Source organism: Nerophis ophidion, linkage group LG13 (assembly GCF_033978795.1).
Source record: "Nerophis ophidion isolate RoL-2023_Sa linkage group LG13, RoL_Noph_v1.0, whole genome shotgun sequence".
Lineage (NCBI taxonomy): Eukaryota > Metazoa > Chordata > Actinopteri > Syngnathiformes > Syngnathidae > Nerophis > Nerophis ophidion.
Window position 1 is genome coordinate 9,057,971 of NC_084623.1, and position 17,187 is coordinate 9,075,157.

At 40.1% G+C, this 17,187-nt stretch overlaps 1 protein-coding gene across 3 annotated transcripts in view; it reads right to left on the bottom strand.

The window, feature by feature from the left end:
• Nucleotides 1-17,187, bottom strand: part of LOC133564198 (neuropilin-2-like) — a 461,460-nt gene that overhangs the window by 68,103 nt on the left and 376,170 nt on the right. The gene's annotated exons all lie outside the window — the stretch shown is intronic.

Sequence of the window (17,187 nt, forward strand, 5' to 3'; positions counted from 1 at the left end):
CACACACACACACGCACACACACAGGCATACACACACACACATTCTTGTATTTCATACATTCTGAAGACCTCTGAATAATGCCTACTTCTCGAGGACCACCCTTTCTCGGTATGTAAAGATTTGTATTTATAACACACACGCACACACACACACACACACGCAAACACACACACACACACACACATTCTTGTATTTCATACATTCTGGAGACCTCTGAATAATGCCTACCTCTCGAGGACCACCCTTTCTCGGTATGTAAAGATTTGTATTTATAACACACACACACACACACACACGCTCTTGTATTTCATACATTCTGGAGACCTCTGGATATACCTACCTCTCGAGGACCACCCTTCTCTAGGTTTATAGAGATTTGTATTTACAACATTAATATACACACACACACACACACACACACACACACACACACACACACACACGCACGCACGCACGCACGCAGGCATACACACACACATTCTTGTATTTCATACATTCTGGAGACCTCTGAATAATGCCTACCTCTCGAGGACCACCCTTTCTCGGTATGTAAAGATAACACACACACACACACACACACACACACACACACACACGTTCTTGTATTTCATACATTCTGGAGACCTCTGAATATACCTACCTCTCGAGGACCACCCTTTCTAGGTTTATAAAGATTTGTATTTACAACATTAATATACACACAAACACACGCACGCAGGCATACACACACACATTCTTGTATTTCATACATTCTGGAGACCTCTGAATAATGCCTACCTCTCGAGGACCACCCTTTCTCGGTATGTAAAGATAACACACACGCATTCTTGTATTTCATACATTCTGGAGACCTCTGAATATACCTACCTCTCGAGGACCACCCTTTCTAGGTTTATAAAGATTTGTATTTACAACATTAATATACACACAAACACACACACGCACGCACACACCCACACACACATTCTTATATTTCATACATTCTGGAGACCTCTGAATAATGCCTACCTCTCGAGGACCACCCTTTCTCGGTATGTAAAGATTTGTATTTATAACACACACACACACACACACACACACACACACACACACACACACACACACACACACACACACACACACACACACACACACACACGCACACACACACACACCTTATTTGTTACCTTCTTGAGACCTCTGAAAAATGCCTACCTCTTGAGAACCACCCTTTCCAGTTATACAAAGATTCGTATTTACAACATTAATCATTAATAATATATACCATCCATCCATTTCCTACCGCTTATTCCCTTTGGAGTCGCGGGGGGCGCTGGTGCCAATCTCAGCTACAATCGGGCGGAATGCAGCGTACACCCTGGACAAGTCGCCACCTCATCGCAGTAATAATATATACTTAGTATGCAAATATAAAAAAGTTTGTTGTGACAAATGACCTGGAATTTCACAACACAATGGTCACAATTTAGAAACTTGTGGCCAGATGAAGCCATCAGGACCACATGGTCAATATCAACATTTTAAGTTTTTAGATGTAGATGATAGGTGCACAGTGCAATATCTAGACCTCTATCTGGTAATTAAATGTTTCTAATATGCCGAGGGTCAGAAAACACCCTGAAAATGGCCCCCCGGGCTGCACTTTGCGCACCCCATGCAGTACCTGTACTAACACAGACACTGACCCCCAAACAGCGGATCAGATATCCACCCAGGATAAGTAACTCCCAGCAGCCGACGTTAAGCTCTTTTAATTTGGTGCCCTTTACCTGGGTAATTAGCCCCCTGTGGAGGGGGAATGGGCGGGGGAGAGTGAAGGGCAGACATGAAAACAACAATTCATGTTGCTCACTCTCACTTCCCAAATTAATGACCACACACGGCGTTTGTCAACTCTCTTTTCCATCCCCGCTTTATCGACTCGGGCCTCCTACTGGACCTACCTATCGCTTTTTTAACTTGCATTCCTATAACCTCCGTTCCTATAACCTCCGTCACACCGGTATAGCTCGGTTGGTAGAGCGGCCGTGCCAGCAACTTGAGGGTTGCAGGTTCGATTCCCGCTTCCGCCATCCTAGTCACTGCCGTTGTGTCCTTGGGCAAGACACTTTACCCACCTGCTCCCAGTGCCACCCACACTGGTTTAAATGTAACTCAGATATTGGGGTTCACTATGTAAAGCGCTTTGAGTCATTAGAGAAAAAGCGCTATATGAATATCATTCACTTCACTTTTCTATCACGTTGCCCCTGGCGACATTCTAACTGGTCTGGCATGATTGTTTCCTTCTTTTATATTTCATCTTAATTCTCCCGTTAAGGGATCCTTTTGGAAACCCCCAAATTTGTCATGTTTCAGGTGTCAGGTAAACCGCAATGAATGGGACCAATTAAAAGGGAACTGCACTTTTCTGGGGGGGGTGGGGAGTGAGGTGAATTATTTTTATATAGCGCTTTTCTCAAGTGACTCAAAGCGCTTTACATAGTGAAACCCAATATCTAAGTTACATTTAAACCAGTGTGGGTGGCACTGGGAGCAGGTGGGTAAAGTGTCTTGCCCAAGGACACAACGGCAGTGACTAGGATGGCACAAGCGGGAATCGAACCTGCAACCCTCAAGTTGCTGGCACGGCCACTCTACCAACCGAGCTATGCCGCCTCGGGGGGTTGTGTGTCTATAATTCACAATATTTTTGTAAGTCAAGAACATATGTTTTTCTATTTTTTATGTATTCTAAATCTTAAATAAATATAGCAAAAGTCAGCTAACAGAGGAGACAATGGAGGTCGCTCTATTCCAGTGGTCCCCAACCTTATTTTATCTGCGGACCGGTCAACGCTTAATTATTAGTCCCGCGGCCTGGCGGGGGTTTGGGGGGAATCTTTTTTTTTTCTTTGTCATGAAAAAGGGAGGTTTTTGTGGTTGGTGCACTAATTGTAAGTGTATTTTTTTTTTATGTTGATTTAATAAAAAAAAAAATATTATTTTTTTTCAAAAAATAAAAATTAATAAAGAATTCTTCTGCGCCCCGGTACCAATCGGGCCACCACGGCCCGGTGGTTTGGGACCACTGCTCTATTCCACCAAAAAAAGCGCTTTATATGTAATGTAGTATCCGTCACATTCATAACAACATGTAATATTTATGTATTTTGCTCATTTTATACATACGGCTGCGTATTAATTTCAAAGACGCACTACAATGTTCACATTTTTTTTAACAACAACAACACAACTACTCATAGCAGACTTCGTGTGAGACAACAAAGACTACTTTGGGACAAATAATGATCCATAACCTTATATTTTTGAGCCTGAATATAAGGAGGATGAGCTATAAGTTTTAGAAGCTGTGTGCTATGGTTAAGTACTAAACAGGAAATTGGTCTGGCTTGATTATTTCCTTCTTTTATATTTCATCTTAATTCTCCCATTAAGGGATCCTTTTGGACGCTAATAAGCTAAGGTCTTCTTACAGTATCGAAATGAGTGAATAGGCCCACTTCCTGGGTGGATCTCGTGTGAGAAGAAAGTGGGGGGGGGTTTAACATTTTGCAATGCAGTGCGCTGGAAATGACAGAAAAGCACCCCTCTGCATAGAAACTGACGCTGTGGTCAAAGTTGGAATTGAGCGCACACTTTTAGATATCCCAACATTCTAAAACTGAAACCCCCAAATTTGTCATGTTTCAGGTGTCAGGTAAACGGCAATGAATAGGACCAAGTTAATTATCTTCGTACTGTACAACCAATTAAAGGGTAACTGCCCTTTTTTTTGGGGAGGGGGGGCGCTGAGGGTATTTGTTTCAAATTTACAATCCTTTTGTAGAACAATAACATTTATGTTTTTCTTTTATATAAATGTAGCAAAAGTCAGCTAACAACGGAAATCGCTGTATTCCGTTGATAAAACACTATATATACACACAGTATATAAAAATGTAGTATCCGTCACATTCATAACAACATGTAATAGTTACGTATTTTGCATCACAACGTTCGCTTTTCCCTCAAACAACAACAACACAACTATTCAAAGCAGACTTCATGTGAGACAACAAAGACTACTTTGGAACAAATGAAGATGCATAACCTTATATTTTTGAGCCTGAGTATAAGGAGGATGATCTATAGGTTGTAGAAGCTGAGTGCTACGGGTAAGTAATCAACAAGAAATAAAAACTACGAACAAAATAAAACAATCACTTACTGTACAATGTCTGCTGTCAGTGGGAATGCAGACTGATGGGACGTTTATGTCTTCCCGTTTACGTGAAGAATGAATCATAATCCTTACACAGGTTTAAAAAAAAAGGGCCGTATTTTAACGTCTTTTTGTATTTTTCTCAACATCTACGAGTATAAATTGGATGTCAAAGTTGACCAACTTCTCGGTTTATGTCCACAACCTTCCACTATCCAGGTGAGAGGCATGATTTATAATCTAGAACTAACTTTCACCAACTCAGAGGCTATGCAGCAGCTCAACATATCAATTTAGCAGCATAAGCTAGTTAGCTCAGCTAAAATTAATTTGTCTGCGTTAGCACTTGTAATAACAATATCCTTAAAACTTGTTTGATATTCACATTACGACATGTGACTGGAGTATTCTTGGTGGTTTTTGGATGATCTTTAGAGGGCTTTATGGGCGCAGTTGTCAAAACTTGGACTATGAGGTGGTTGTTTTCCCGAGATGCAAGTGAACTTGGACCGGAGATGGCATGAAGGTAAAGACATCTTTTATTTTAACACTATAACTGCACAAAAAAAAGCAAAAAAAAAGGCGCGCACAATGGCGGTACAAAAACTTGGCTGTGAAAACAAAAATCGCACTAAGGCAAAACTATGAACATAAAACAAAAACTTGCACTGTGGCATAAATAACGAGAAAACTTACTTGGAACGGAACGAGAACGGGACATGGATTATTGGCATGGATTACAAGGTGCGTAGCAGGTGATGAAGGGGGATGTCGCCAGAATGAACAACAGAAACAGACAGGCTTAAATAATACTGTGGTGAATAGGGAAAACAGGTGTGGGACATGAGAAAAATAATGGGTAGTCATGGTGACAAAACAAACCAGGAAGTGCAAAAACAGGAACTGAGAGGCCAAAAAAACTACAGAACATGACTAAAACAAAACATAATCACATAGACATGACAGCAGTAGAGTACCCCATGTTGTCTGCGTTGTTAGCCACCTCCGACTTGCCGTAATTTACGATTTAGAATGTGTAAACAAAAGAAAAACACGCGTTCCTGTCTTACATAGGGATTGTGAATGATAGGCAAAACTCCCAAAAAGTGCAGTTCTCCTTCAAAGTATGAGACTGAAGGTGTTTAGTCCTCACACACACACACTTTCACACAAACACACACACACACAGTTTAGGGCCTATTGTAAAGCTGCCGAGTAAGCAGAAACAGAGAGATGAAAACTGTTCAATTATGTAAAGAGCTCTGGGAATAAATCTACCTCTGTCTCTATATATATGTATGTGTGTGTGTGTATGTGTGTGTGTGTGTGTGTGTGTGAGAAAGAAAGCGAGAATCGTGTGAATACTTGAATTGTTGGTGACCTGGTGCCTGGCAGCGGGGATTTCCTCCATTTAACGACTCACCAACAGACTCAACCTCTGTTTTTTTGCATGTCACTTTGGAAATAAGCGAGTACAAATGCCAGCTACGTTCGAGAATGGCAAGCACGCACAAAATGTACCGTAGCTTAAAGTTTTAGTCATGTTCTGTTTGTTTTTTGGCCACTCAGTTCTTGTTTTTGCACTTCCTGGTTTGTTTTGTCACCGTGACTACCCATTAGTTTCCACCTGTCCTCATGTCTCACACCTGTTTTCACTGATCACCACAGTATTATTTAAGCCTGTCTGTTTCTGTTGTTCATTCTGGCAACATCACCCTCCATCACCTGCTACGCACCTTGTAATCCATGCCAATAATCCATGTCCCGTTCTCGTTCCAAGTAAATTTTCTCGTTATTTATGCCACAGTGCAAGTTTTTGTTTTATGTTCATAGTTTTGCCTTAGTGCGAGTTTTGTTTTCACAGCCAAGTTTTTGTACCGCCCTTGTGCGCGCCTTTTGTTTGCCTTTTTTCGTGCAGTTTTAGTGTTAAAATAAAAGATGTCTTTACCTTCATTCAATCTCCGGTCCAAGTTCACTTGCATTTTGGGAAAACAACCACCTCATAATCCAAGTATTGACAACTGCGCCCATAAAGCCCTCTAAAGATCATCCAAAAACCACCAAGAATACTCCAGTCACATGTCGTAATGTGAATATAAACCAAGTTTTAAGGATATTGTTATTGTTATTCATTTTTGGTGATTCAACCCCCAATTCCAACCCTTGATGCTGAGTGCCAAGCAGGGAGGTAATGGGTCCCATTTTTATAGTCTTTGGTATGACTCGGCCGGGATTTGAACTCACGACCTACCGATCTTAGGGCGGACACTCTAACCACTGAGTAGGTATGCCATCTCCGGTCCAAGTTCACTTGCATCCCGGGAAAACAACCACCTCATAGTCCAAGTTTTGACAACTATAAGCTGCAGATATACACTATATTGCCAAAAGTATTTGGCCACCCATCCAAAAGATGAAGAATCAGCTGTCCTAATGTATACAATCAAGCACTTAGGCATGGAGACTGTTTCCACAAGCATTTGTGAACGAATGGGCCGCTTTCAGTTTTTTCCAGCGTGGAACTGTCATAGGATGCCACCTGTGCAACAAATCCAGTCGTGAAATTTGTTCCTAAATATTCCAAAGTCAACTTTATTATAGCAAAGGTAACGATTTTGGGAACAACAGCAACTCAGCCACCTAATGGTAGTGGTAGTAAACTGACAAAGAGGGGTCAGCGGATGCTGAAGCGCATAGTGCAAAGACTTCCTGCACGGTCAGTTGCTACAGAGCTCCAAACTTCATGTGAGCGTAGAATGAGCCCACGTACAGTACGCAGAGAGCTTCGTGGAATGGGTTTTCATGGCCGAGCAGCTGCATCTAAGCCATACATCACCAAGTCCAATGCAAAGCGTGGGATGCAATGCCACATTTAATAAAATCAATAAAATAAATATATATAGAGACATACTGTAATAACTTGGAAATAAATAGCGAATATTAAAAAATAATTACAAAAAAAAAAAAAAAAAAAAAATTTACTAAAAGCTTACCTTTTTTATATTTGCATAGTATGTATATATTAGTAATGTTGTAAATACAAATCATTACATATCTAGAAAGGGTGGTCCCAAAAAGGTAGGATTTTTCAAATTGACTGTGTTGGTTTTAAAAGTGCTCCCCCTTTGGTCAACATATGAAATAACAAGTGTGTGTAAGAAATTAAAATGTGCACCCTTTGGCCACAATTAATAAAATAAATATATATAGAGAGACATACTGTAATAACTTGGAAGTAAATAGTGAATATTAAAAAATAATTACAAAAACAAAACTGTACTAAAAGCTTACCTTTTTTATATTTGCATAGTACGTATACATTAGTAATGTTGTAAATACACATCATTACATATCTAGAAAGGGTGGTCCCAAAAACATAGGATTTTTCAAATTGACTGTGTGTTGGTTTTAAAAGTGCTCCCCCTCTGGTCAACATATGAAATAACAACTGTGTGTAACAAATTGAAATGCGCCCCCTTTGGCCACAATTAATAAAATAAATGTATATAGAGACATACAGTAATAACTTAAACTAAATGGTGAATATTAAAAAATAATTAAAAAAAAAACTGTACTAAAAGCTTACCTTTTTTATATTCGCATAGTATGTATGTATTAGTAATGTTGTAAATACAAATCATTACATATCTAGAAAGGGTGGTCCCAAAAAGGTAGGATTTTTCAAATTGACTGTGTGTTGGTTTTAAAAGTGCTCCCCCTATGGTCAACATATGAAATAACAAGTGTGTGTAACAAATTGAAATGCGCCCCCTTGGCCACAATTAATAAAATAAATATATATAGAGACATACAGTAATAACTTAAACTAAATGGTGAATATTAAAAAATAATTTAAAAAAACTGTACTAAAAGCTTACCTTTTTTATATTTGCATAGTATGTATATATTAGTAATGTTGTAAATACGAATCATTACATATCTAGAAAGGGTGGTCCCAAAAAGGTAGGATTTTTCAAATTGACTGTGTGTTGGTTTTAAAAGTGCTCCCCCTTTGGTCAACAAATGAAATAACAAGTGTGTGTAACAAATTGAAATGCGCCCCCTTTGGCCACAATTAATAAAATAAATATATATAGAGACATACTGTAATAACTTAAACTAAATGGTGAATATTAAAAAATAATTACAAAAAAAAAAACTGTACTAAAAGCTTACCTTTTTTATATTTGCATAGTATGTATATATTATAAATGTTGTAAATACAAATCATTACATATCTAGAAAGGTTGGTCCCAAAAAGGTAGGATTTTTCAAATTGACTGTGTGTTGGTTTTAAAAATGCTTCCCCTTTGGTCAACATATGAAATAACAAGTGTGTGTAAGAAGTTGAAATGCGCCCCATTTTGGCCACAATTAATAAAATCAATATATATAGAGACATACTGTAATAACTTGGAAGTAAATGGTGAAGATTAAAAAATAACAACAAACCAAAAAATAAATAAGATTTAAAAAAATGTACTAAAAGCTAACCTTTTTTATATTTGCATAGTATGTATGTATTAGTAATGTTGTAAATAAAAATCATTACATATCTACAAAGGGTGGTCCCAAAAAGGTAGGATTTTTCAAATTGACTGTGTTGGTTTTAAAAGTGCTCCCCCTTTGGTCAACATATGAAATAACAAGTGTGTGTAACAAATTGAAATGCGCCCCCTTTGGCTACAATTAATAAAATCAAAAAAATAAATATATATAGAGACATACTGTAATATCTTAAACTAAATGGTGAATATTAAAAAATAATCACAAACAAAATAAATAAAAAAATAAAAAACTGTACTATATATTTGCATAGTATTTATATACTAGTAATGTTGTAAATACGAATCATTACATTTTTCGGGGGTCTCAAGAAGGTCAGAAATGCAACAATGTGTGTGTGTGGCAGAGAAGGGAGTGATTACAGGCTGGTGATGAGGGGGGAATGTAAGGGAGGTGCAGGCTGATGGAGCGGGTGAAGCCACACACACACACACGTTCACACACACACACACACACACACACACACACACTCCACCTCCTACCCTGACAGCAGTTTTTCCATTCCCAGCCATGTTTACACCTGCTGGTGTACAACTCGTGGCATCGTCGACGTGACACTGCATGGAATCTGCTTCAGGCTGCAGTCTATATAAGCACCTGGCAAACTCTGACTCCTCGACTTAAAGAGGAAGCACTCTTTGTCGTTGCAAGGACCCTCAAGGAGCCACACAAGACTGTGGCAATCCTGATCGAAAACCATTTTGTCTCAACGTTCCAGCCCTCAAGTGTCCTCCCGATTACACTGCAGCTCTCAGTATTTACTCAAAACAATTATGTAAACAGATAAGTTAAAGTAGCAATGAATGTCACACACAAACTAATGTGGTGAAATCTGTCTTCTGCATTCGATCCATCTCCTTGATCACCCCCTGGGAGGTGAGGGGAGCAGTGAGCAGCAGCGATGCCACGCCCGAGAATAATTTTTTGATGATTTAACCCCCCAATTCCAACCCTTGATGCTGAGTGCCAAGCAGGGAGGTAATGGGTTCCATTTTTGTAGTCTTTGGTATGACTCGGCCGGGGGTTTCAACTCACAACCTACCCATCTCAGGGCAGACACTCTAACCACTGAGTAGGTATGCCATCTCCGTTCCAAGATCACTTGCATCCCGGGAAAACAACCACCTCATAGTCCAAGTTTTGACAACTATAAGCTGCAGATATACACTATATTGCCAAAAGTATTTGGCCACCCATCCAAATGATGAAGAATCAGCTGTCCTAATGTATACAATCAAGCACTTAGGCATGGAGACTGTTTCCACAAGCATTTGTGAAACAATGGGCAGTTTTCAGTGATTTCCAGCGTAAAACTGTCATAGGATGCCACCTGTGCAACAAATCCAGCCGTGAAATTTGTTCCTAAATATTCCAAAGTCAACTTTGTTATAGCAAAAGTGACGATTTTGGGAACAACAGCAACTCAGCCACCTAATGGTAGTGGTAGTAAACTGACAGAGAGGGGTCAGCGGATGCTGAAGCGCATAGTGCAAAGACTTCCTGCACGGTCAGTACCACTAGGCCACCGAGTAGGTTGGAGACAATTAAGGTATGTAAATAAACGTTTACAGAATATTCCTGTATAATTAATTTTACAACGTACCGTATTTCTTTGAATTGCCGCCGGGGCGCTAATTACTCCGGCGTTTACCAAAGGCATGCGGTAAAGGCAAGCATGCGCTAATTATTTTAAAACCTCTTCTCACTCTGGCACTTACCAAAGGCATGCGGTAAATTTAGGCCTGCGCTTATAAATTTGAGTGTGATGTAAGGATACCATCATGAAAAGCACATTTAATTAAAAAAAACGTTATTATGGTCTTACCTTTACTTATAAATGAAGTCCATGTGCAGCTCCTTCTGATCAAAAGCATCGATAACTTGTTTATAGAAGTCTTCCTTATCTTTCTTCAGTTTTAAAAGTCTCTCTGTCTCGATGGAGATCTTCCTTTATTACCTCTTGCTTCGATTGAAAGTCCAGTTTAGAAAATGTGTTTTATTTTAGATATGTAATCCTCCATGTTAAAAGTGCAAGCGAGAAAAAAAAAAAAAAAGATCGCTGCTCACTCTTGCTGCTTGTTGTCACTTCTTCTGCAGCCGAGGATCACTAGCGCCCTCTACCACCAGGAGGCGGGAGTCACTTAATGACTCATATTTGACACACGCAGCTATGGTATATTAATAAAACATAGCTGCATACTGTTCTTTTTAGGATATTCAATAGCTTGGACCTTAAATCCTACTGAATAGCTCTTAATCTTCTTCCCTTTATGCCATTTCAAATTATTGAAATCAGCCTCCTCCATTTTGAAAATGATGACAGGTGAAGTGTCACTCGTGACGTGACGAGTTTGACCCGGCGGAAATTCTAGGCAGGCGCATACTATATACCCGGCGGCAATTCAAGGAAATACGGTATATATCTGCGGTTTATAGTCCGGTGCGGCTAATTTATAGAAACATTTTTTTCCCCCAAATTTAGTCTGGAAAATACAGTAGATGTTCATGTTTATCATTTTTTGTAGATGAGGGGTCAAAAGCGATGATGTACAAACCCCGTTTGCATGAGTTGGGAAATTGTGTTAGATGTAAATATAAACGGAATACAATGATTTGCAAATCCTTTTCAACCCATATTCAGTTGAATATGCAACAAAGACAACATATTTGATGTTCAAACTGATAAACATTTTTTGTATCAAAAACCGACATCAATCTCTAAAGGATATCACCAAAAATGCTCAATCTTTCACAAGAAAGGATGGGGCGAGGTACACCCCTTTGTCCACAACTGTGTGAGCAAATAGTCAAACAGTTTAAAAACAAGATTTCTCAAAGTGCAATTGCAAGAAATTTAAGGATTTCAACATCTATGGTCCATAATATCATCAAAAGGTTCAGAAAATCTGGAAAAATCACTCCACGTAAGCGGCATGGCCAGAAACCAATATTGAATGATTGTGACCTTCGATCCCTCAGACGGCACTGTATCAAAAACCGACATCAATCTCTAAAGGATATCACCACATGGGCTGAGGAACACTTCAGAAAACCACTGTCACTAAATACAGTTGGTCGCTACATCTGTAAGTGCAAGTTAAAGCTCTATTATGCAAAGCGAAAGCCATTTATCAACAACATCCAGACGCGGCCGGCTTCTCTGGGCCCGAGATCATCCAAGATGGACTGATGCAAAGTGGAAAAGTGTTCTGTGGTCTGACGAGTCCACATTTCAAATTGTTTTTGGAAATATTCGACATCGTGTCATTCGGACCAAAGGGGAAGCAGACCATCCAGACTGTTTTTGACGCAAAGTTCAAAAGCCAGCATCTGTGATGGTATGGGGGTGCATTAGTGCCCAAGGCATGGGTAACTTACACATCTGTGAAGGCACCATTAATGCTGAAAGGTACATACAGGTTTTGGGACAACATATGCTGCGAACTAAGCGCCGTCTTTTTCACGGACGCCCCTGCTTATTTCAGCAAGACAATGCCAAGCCACATTCAGCACGTGTTACAACAGCGTGGCTTCGTAAAAAAAGAGTGCGGGTATTTTCTTGGTCTGCCTGCAGTCCAGACCTGTCTCCCATCGAAAATGTGTGGCACATTATGAAGCGTAAAATACGACAGCGGAGACCCCGGACTGTTGAACGACTGAAGCTCTACATAAAACAAGAATGGGAAAGAATTCCACTTTCAAAGCTTCAACAATTAGTCTCCTCAGTTCCCAAACGTTTATTGAGTGTTGTTAAAAGAAAAGGTGATGTAACACAGTGGTGAACATGCCCTTTCCCAACTACTTTGGTACATGTTGCAGCCATGATACTCTAAGTTAATTATTATTTGCAAAAATAAATAAAGTTTATGGGTTTGAACATCAAATATCTTGTCTTTGTAGCATATTCAACTGAATATGGGTTGAAAATGATTTGCCAATCATTGTATTCCGTTTATATTTACAACTAACACAATTTCCCAACTCATATGGAAACAGGAAAGAGGTACTTTACGAGGTATAGCAAGTAGTTGAGAAGGCGCCCATGTTGTAAAAAGTAGCGTCCTATGCCAGAGGGAACAAACAGGCCCTAGTTAAGGAAGTAATAAGCAACAATTATGTTTGCTGCGGGACTCTCCCGAGAGTGGTGACGCACAATTACCCCCAACACACACGTGCAGCCAGAGAAGCCGGGGCCCACGAATGAATGTGAAACACAGTGTGTGGCAAAGTTGTTAGCGCTTCACGCGGCGCTGAAGCCCAGATAACGATACGGCGTTGGCGCTGATTCTTGCGGCGTCAGCAGCTGGATTTGTAAACAATACACTTCAGAGCGTTGGGCTCTGCAAGGCCGAGCACGCACCGGCAACCGCCAAGGCTGTGCTTTGGAGCAAACGTGGTCTTGTTTGAAATCTGCAGACTTCTGTGTCGTCGAAGAGTTCCACTCAACTTGTGTTTGTGTTCGCTGGTGGCAGATTTATCTGTAAACATATCTGTCGAATATTTCATCTCCAGTAGCACGTACATAGACGACTACGCACGAGAACAGGACGACAGGCTGTCGTTTGAATATTTCACTGTTGTCATTTACAGGCCTACTGAAACCCACAATTTCACCATCTACGGTCTCTTATATCATCAAAAGGTTGAGAGAATCCGCAGAAATCCCTGCACATTAATGGCTAGGTCCGTGATCTTCGATCCCACAGGCGGTACCTCATCAAAAGGCGACATCAGTGTGTAAGGGATATCACCACGTGAGCTCAGGAACACTTCAGAAAACCACTGTCGGTAACTACAGTCGCTCGCTACATCTGTAAGTCCAAGTTAAAGGCCTACTGAAACCCACTACTACTGACCACGCAGTCTGATAGTTTATATATCAATGATGAAATATTAACATTGCAACACATTCCAATACGGCCGGGTTAGTTTACTAAATCGCAATTTTAAATTTTGCGCGGAAGTATCATGCTAAAACGTCGCGGTATGACGTGACGCCACGCATTGGAGAGGACTTTTAGTTCCAGCTATAAGTCGTCTGTTTTCATCGCATAAATTCACGGTATTCTGGACATCTGTGTTGCTGAATCTTTTGCAATTTGTTCAATGAATAATGGAGACGTCAAAGAAGAAAGCTGTAGGTGGGAAGCGGTGTATTGCGGCCGCATTTAGCAACACAAACAGCTGGTGTTTCATTGTTTACATTCCCGAAAGATGACAGTCAAGCTTTACAATGGAACAGAGATTTCAAGCGAACACGGTTGGATTGGACCACACACACAAGGTACAGTGTATTATGCAGCGATCATTTCGAAAGATCGTGTTTCGAAAAGGGTCCCTTACGAAGGGCAGAGATGAGCATCGTCACCACCCGTCAACAACCTTCAGGTTGTACAGGTACGACCATATAATCTCACTAAAACACTAGTAACACAATAAGCAGATAAGGGATTTTCCAGAACTATCCTAGTAAATTTGTCTGATAACATCTGAATCGCTCCCACTGCCCTCGTCTTCTAGTCCTTTACTCTCACTTTCCTCATCCACGAATCTTTCATCCTCGCTCAAATGAATGGGGAAATCGTCGCTTTCTCGGTCCGAATCGCTCTCACTGTTGGTGGCCATGATTGTAAACAATGCTCAGATGTGAGGAGCTCCCCAGCGCGTGATGTCACGCGCTGTGGTGTTCGCCATGGAGTTTACAGTTACGGTAGCACAATTAGCCCCGAACTAACGTGTTACACGTCAGATTCGCCCAGCGACTCTCTATCGGAGTATCAGCGCTGGGGTCCAGTGCACCACAGTTTTGTATTGTCGCTCGGTCCTTCTGCGGAGTGCATCGGAAGCTTCCGGGCCGCTTGTCTCCCCGCTCGGACTGTTTACAACGGCGCCGGGGGAGGGAGCTTGAGAGAGAGAGACACACACACTCACAGTGACAAAGAGAGTGAGCAGGCGAGCGAGGGAGGAAGAGCGCGTGCTGGTCTAGTGGAAAAACGGAAAAAAGTTTCTCTGCTTGCATCATGCAAGTGAGGACAATGTTCAGCGCTTGAGAGTATATACCACACCATGATTGGTAGATTCCTTCAGCTCCGCACACAACGCTGTCAAGCGCCATTCATATAAAACTTGCGGGCCGCACTAACATTAAACTTTCATATTAAAGTGGGGGCCGCAAAATAACGTCTCGCGGGGTCCGCGTGTCTGAGACCCCTGATCTAATATATATATTTTTAATGTTTTTAACTTTTTCTGATTCAAAACCACCTCGTCAAAATCTTCCCAAATGTGTCCCAAACGTTTGTGATGTTTTTTCTGTATTGTGTTGCGCCTTAGAAAGTGTAAATACTGTAAGTATTGTACTTGTTACGCTGCAGCTGTTTGATTGTAACGTGCATCTTAGTTACAGTTTTCATTAACAAACTCGGAGGTGTTGAAATCTCTATTTAAAATTGCTAATGCTAATCAGCAGCATGTCAATAGCAAAGCCAATGTATGTTAGCATAAAGCTAGTCCATTTTTTTGGAAACATTAGAGCCTGACTTAACTTACATCGGAGAGTTTTTCTTGTTTCTATGTTGGCACACAAGCTAGAGTCTTGATTTTGGGGGCTTTCTATCAGCCCTGTTCTGTTGGGAGGAGAAATTCCAACATTAGCTAGAGCAGGGATGCCCAAAGTGAAAATATTTTGCCCAGTTTAGCATTTTATTTGGCCCAAAATGTTGTCTTAATAACATTTGAAAAGTATATGACCAGGTAAACATAAAAAACCTTTTTGAGCAAATGTAATACATATTTATACTGATGTTTTTCAAGCTGTATAATTATTATTTGCCACATTCGCAAGGTGACAAAAAAAAATAAATAAAATAAAAATAAAAAAGTGATATTATTCTAAAAATCTGGCAGCTCAGTCACCACAAATTTAACATAAAAGTATCAGTGGTACCATTTTTTCCATTCACAGTAACGGGGGAGGTGGATTTAATGGTGAAAAAAAAAGCAGCTCAGTGGCCAGAATTTTGGGGTAAAAAAATAAAATAAAATAAAATCGGTGCAGTTTTCCAATTTATAGTGAAGCACTGTAAAAAAAAAAAAAGGCTGTTCAGTCGCTAAAATGTTCCCATAAAAATAACAGAAGTACTTTTTTAAAAAACTTTTTTCAGTAATATGCTGTAAAAATAAATAAATAAATGCTAAATGTTACCACAATGCTTGTTTTTTTTTTAAATTTTCAATAAACTAATAAACTGTAAAAAAAAAAAAAAAAAAAAAAAAAAGCCCATATGTTTTAAGGTAAAAAATGGCCGCTAAGTTGCCAGAATTTTACCATAAAAACAACAGTGGTACAGGTTTTTAAATTTGCAGTAATTTAGCTTAAAAACCACTGTCAATTTTACAGTAAAATTCTGGTGACTGACCTGCAATTATCTTTACCATAACATCTACAGACTTTTATTTTTTACAGGATAACGCACCGATATCAAACTCAAGGCCCGGGGGCCAAATCTAGCCCGCCACAATATTTTATGTGGCCCGCGAACACCTGGAAATACCCGTCACCTTTGTTGTAGCGGTGTAGCGTGCAAGGACGGGAGTGGAAGAAGTGTCAAAAGATGGCGCTAACTGTTTTAATGACATTCAGACTTTACTTAAATCAATAACGCAGCAGCATCTCCTCATCTGGAAAACAACAACATCGGAAATGTGTCCCGTACAAAACCATCCGACCGGAACTCTGTCTCATAATAAAGTTCCTCGGGTGAATAATCTAAACTCACTACACCGGTATGTTTTAGAGCTTTCATGGCGAGTTTACTGACATATATATGTAAGAACTTTATACTACTTTATATTAGAAATGGCAACAAGAAGGATGAATGTCCCATAACAAGAAGATAGAGAAAAAGAAGCAACTTATGGACTACGGTGTCAGCACAGACTACAAAGGCGGACGGGCGCAATTTTTCAGGACTTATGCAGATCCAACCATTAGTTTCACCTGCCTCATTTGTTTGAACTCACGCACCTGTTGTTAATCATGTCATTATTATTTAAGCCTGTAGTTGCCAGGTAGTTACCATAGTTCTCGTCACCGTGAGTGTTTTTGTTTCATGTTCATAGTTCTGCCTTTGCGCTAGTTTTGGTTTTCTTAGCCAAGTTTGTTCTCCGCCTTGTGCGCGCCTTTTGTTTGTTCCTTTTTTTAAAAGTAAAATTAAATCATGTATTTACCTTCGAGCCATGTCCGGTCCAGTTCGTTTGCATTCCGGGAAAAAAACCCTCGTAACAAGCTGCGAAAGCCACGCAGCAAGTTGCACCAAAGTCCACGTTCTTACAGAACCAACACAGTGCATGAACTCACAACACATTACACACTTGCGAATCAGATGGAAAATTAGAACCTAGTGTTCTGGTTAAG